Consider the following 4,994-nt stretch of genomic DNA (forward strand, 5'->3'; position numbering starts at 1 on the left):
CGTGGGCAGCGAACCTAGATGGGGAGGAATGAAGGGACAAGAGACAGGAAGGGTGACAGCAAGACAAAAGTTCTGATCAAGCTGCAAACTTTTATTGTTCACACAGGGGTATTTATATGCTGGGGATGGGGAAGCTCTCTAATCAGCAATTGCTGGGTGGGTATTCATATGCTGGGGATGGGGAAGGTCTCTGCAATTGCTGGATGTGGGTGGTAAAACTGCCAGCTGCAAGATGTCTGATGATCCTGATAACCGCAGGATGTTCCAGGGAGATAGGTAGCTGCAGGATGCCTTCGGGGCAGGATGTCTCCCAGGGGGCTATCAGGCTAATCTTTGAAGGAGAATGTCCTTCTAGTCCCCTACACTCCACCCTTGTCCCACCCCAGGGATGCACTTTGAGGGGGAGGATTTGTAGCCCCCCCCCCACTGCCTCTGCTCTCAGTGGCCACAGCCCAGGGGAGATGTGGCTGGGAGGGTGGGTGTCCTCTCCAAAGGCTGCCCCCACCTCCCCGGCAGAGGCCGCAACCCAGGGAGGGGCAGGGTGAACCCAGGGAAGGGCTAGCAGCCGCCCGGTGGGCTCAGGGCCGGTGCCAGGCGCTGCCTGCGTGGGCACCATAAGGTCCTCAGAGGCTGTGTGGGCACCACTGCCTGCCGCGTCCTGTATCCTGAGCAGACAGGCCCTGCCAGGAGCAAGACGAGTGGCCTGGGACAGCCACAGCACAGGGCACCCCAGCCTCTGCCGCCCTCTGACTCTGAGGCCCGCTACCCTACGCTAATTTATTTTTAAATTTTATATGGTACTGAGGATTGAACCCAGTGCCTTGATGTGTGAGGCAAGCACTGAGCTATAGCCCCAACCCCAAAACTTTAACTTTTTATTATTAAAAAAAGTTCAGTCCATACTGTGAGTCAGAAAGAGGAAATCATTTAGAATAGATCCTTAAGAAGAAAGGATGCCCGTCTAGCAACAAGTCAATTCCCAAATCAGAGATTTTGATGAAAAGTGCAGAACTGCATTTATATTTTGGTCATTCTATGATTATAACTAGATAAACAATTTTTCTCTTTGCCTCCTTGTTCTCTTCCTAACAGTGTTAGTGAGAAGATAAAGTCAAGTTCTGAAGAAAGCTGTGGGGGGTGTTGCCTTATCCCTCTCAACTGGCCTTTCTGTTGGCCTATTCTTCCTGCAGTTCCTTGATTGGTGGTACTCATCTGAAAATCAAGAAACCATCAAATCACTAACTGCACTGCCTACCCCCCCACCACCTGTACACCTAGACTACAACTCTGACTCTCCCCTCTTACCCAAAATGAAGACTGTGTGCCCTCTGTGCCGTAAAACCCGGGTGAATGATACTGTTCTTGCCACCTCTGGTTATGTGTTTTGTTATCGCCGTGTGTTTAATTATGTGAGGAGTCACCAAGCTTGTCCCATCACAGGTTATCCAACAGAAGTACAACATCTAATTAAACTGTACTCTCCTGAGAACTAAAAGGAATTAGCATCTTGTCTCATAACTTAAGTGTTGCACCGTAAGGCCACAGGGTTGTTTTTCAGCATGGTATATAGCACTGATACTTCTCTGCCCCAATTCATTAACTATATTAACTTAAACAACATGGTTTTCTTTAAAAAACATACCTACTTGATCCTATCCTTTTAGCCTGCTCTTTAGACCCCTTCTACAGTTGACCAAGCTGGTTAAAATTAGGAGAATCAAGATTATAGGGCATATGAGGCTCAATATAGAGACGGACAAAAATTAGTACAGAAGCTTTTCTTCTTCTCAAAGAATAAGAGGTACAGAAGCACTCAAGAAAACCCCAGGTTAGGCCTCATAGTTGGGTGGTGAGGAAGCAGGACTTCTTTGGAAAAGGCATTTATCTCCCTGTGAGGCAGTTTTTTATCAGTTCACAAATGCTCTTTATAGAGCAAAACAACTCCCTCCACATACTGTGAACCATTTGTTAATCTGCTATGGTGTATCAGCTTTGAAGATTCTTTCATGAGCCATAATCTCTTTCTTGGAAAAGTGGTCGAAGAAAAATAGGAAAAAAAAAAGTTTACATAGAGTATGAAAATTTCAATGTGAAAGCAAAGCTAGCAAGCCATGAAAAGATAATATAACATAGTTATCCAACTGTGAGTAATAAAAACACCTTTCAATAAGCTCCTTCTGCTTGCTGATAATAGTTTGTTCAACTCGTATGAATTATTCTGGTTATTACTAAAGTTTCTATGAAACAGTCAATAAAAATCTTAAGAATAAATGTTTCTGGCAAAAAACTATTCCATGCTGTCATGATTATGTGGAAACTTAAAAGATTACTCAACATGTTTTTAAAATAAATTTTCATTCAGACTATGTTTGGCTTCTTAAATATTTTGGTATTAATTATTACAATTTTGCATTTAAAATTTTTTTTTAGTAATCCAATAATTAGAACAAAATTTCTCTGTTCCTACATCAAGAATCAACTTTGTGTGAAATACCTTGTTTCAGAAATGCTATAGAAACACTGAAGCCTATATGGGAAAATTTATGCCATTGGATTAGCAGGTTGGTGAAAACATGGGTTTTTAAAGAAATCATTAATAGAATAGGATGGATAAAAATAATTTAAGCGCCTTTGCTGAGGTATGTGTTTTTCTATCCTTTCCTCATTTTAGCAACTCAAAGTACATTCTCTGACAGCATAAAGATGATACTGCTAAATTTCTAAATGGAGTAGCTAAGAAAAATCCTATGGATTTTTTTCTTTTTTGGGGGTACTGGGATTGAACTCGGGCACTCAACCACTGAGCCACATCCCTTGCCTATTTCACATTTTATTTAGAGACAGGGTCTCATTGAGTTGCTTAGTGCCTCACTTTTCTGAGGCTGGCTTTGAACCCACAATCCTCCTGCCTCCCAAGCTGTGGGATTACAGGCGTACACCACAGCACCCAGCAATCCTATGAATTTTAAAATGTACAAAAGAGTACATATTTTTTTAATATGTACAAAAGAGTACATATTTTTTTTCATTTATAAAACCTCAAAGGTTTTACCAAACAAATAACACAGTTAATGAAAACATTTTTCATACAGTCAATAAGGGAACTGATTCAGATTCAGGATTGAAATGATGCAGTCCTTCACGAAGATTTCAAAGCCAGATTTTCCACCTCAACCGAAGAAGAGAAATATGAAAGTATCAATAATTCAAACATTTATCAAAAACAAACTTATACATAATAACACCAATATCCAAACAAGCTAGAACATGTGTGTTCTAAAACCATAACCAGAATCAGCTCAGAGAGAAGATTAAGGGATCATACCCTGGTCAAAGCCAACATTAAAGCAATGGCAATACCAGGTCAGTCTATACTTTGCTCATCATTGCCTCACTACATTTCACCTTGTATTACCTAAAAGCAGCTGAATGCCCTCTACACATCCAAGAAAACTTAGGCTTACCTATGAAAAACAAGTTTCTTTTTAGATGTTTTTCAATCATGGGATTCCAATATTTTATCTTTACTATGCTTTCAGTAACTCTGCTGTACAAAAATGCAAACTTGACCAAGTTTTGTTTTGGGGGGGAACTTTTTTATTTTGAAGCAGAGGAAAGTAGAGAAGCAGTTACCATTCAGAAACACTTTTTTTTGTTTTGTTTTGTTTAAAAGAGCCCTGACTCCATGCATGATAAAATCTCAGGGATGTTTGTTAAGAATTTATAAGCCGGGTGTGGTGACACATGCCTGTAATTCCAGCAGCTTGGGAGGCTGAGATAGAAGATCACTGAGTTCAAAACCAGTCTCAGCAATTTATCGAGGCCCTAAGCAACTCATTGAGACCCTGTCTTTGAATAAATTACAAAAAAAGGATGGGGATGTGGTTCAGCGGTTAAATGCCCATGAGTTCAATCCCCGGCACCAAAAAAAAAAAAAAATTTATAGAATTTATAGTTCTAAAGCAGAAGCTTTAGAAAAGACTTTCTTACTAAATTATAAAGTCCAAGCCGGGCACTGCAGCCCACCCCTGTAATCCCAGTAGCTCAGAAGGCTGAGGCAGGAGGATCACAAGTTCAAAGCCAGCCTCAGCAACTGCGAGGCATTAAGCAACTCAGTGAGACCCTGTCTCTAAATAAAATACAAAATAGAGATAGGGATGTGGCTCAGTGGTCAAGTACCCCTGAGTTCAATCCCCGGTACCAAAAAGAAAATTATAAAGTCCAATTCATTTAATATAAAATTCAATTTATAATTCTACCAGGAAAGATAAAAATCACAATGCTTTTGGACATGGTGACACATGCATGTGGTCCCAGCTACCTGAGAGGCTAAGGCAGGAATTCCAATCACTTGAGGTCAGGAATTAGAGGTCAGCCAAGACCCTCTCTCTAAAACAAACAAAAATACAGTCACAAAATTTTTATACAAGAATCTTCTAATTTAAGAATCCAAGACTCAGGCTATGATTTGCCAAAAGTCTACAGCAAATTAACATCAGAGAGAAACTGGGCCTGACTATCAGATTTATTTTTCTACTAATAGCATCCAGGTTCCTATCCTTCACTAATGTGGGAGGCCATTGGCAAGATAAAGCAAGGCAAATCCTGAGTAATCTACAACGTGAATAATGAATTTCTGAATGAGAAAGCTGACTACACTTAGTTTATTCCAAGTGATATATTCTGGTTGTATACTATTGCTTACCTAGAAAAATACCAGTATCACAAAGTCATTTTTTCCACACATTTGACATCATATTGTCAATATGTGAATTACAATTCTGGAGTGATCATATACTTACTTCCTGTCTGTAAAATGTCAATAGACTGATATTCCATAATTAAAAATTGACAGCTTTTGATCTATGTTTGTCTTTCAACAACTAAGCCCTATAAGGAGACAGAAACTAACTAGGTTCCTGTTAAACATGGGCTAGCTCTTCATCCCTTACAAGTGTAACAAATATGTCAGAAATGGTGGGGAGGGGAAACTG

General features: G+C 40.2%; 1 non-coding gene across 1 annotated transcript; it reads right to left on the reverse strand.

Moving 5' to 3' along the window:
- Positions 1–3,295: 3,295 nt before the first annotated feature.
- LOC144256320 (Z30 small nucleolar RNA) lies at positions 3,296–3,392 on the reverse strand. Its single transcript, XR_013344090.1, has one exon. It is a non-coding gene; the product is annotated as a Z30 small nucleolar RNA (small nucleolar RNA).
- Between the last annotated feature and the right edge of the window lie 1,602 nt (positions 3,393–4,994).

This window comes from Urocitellus parryii, chromosome 7 (genome assembly GCF_045843805.1).
Source record: "Urocitellus parryii isolate mUroPar1 chromosome 7, mUroPar1.hap1, whole genome shotgun sequence".
Lineage (NCBI taxonomy): Eukaryota > Metazoa > Chordata > Mammalia > Rodentia > Sciuridae > Urocitellus > Urocitellus parryii.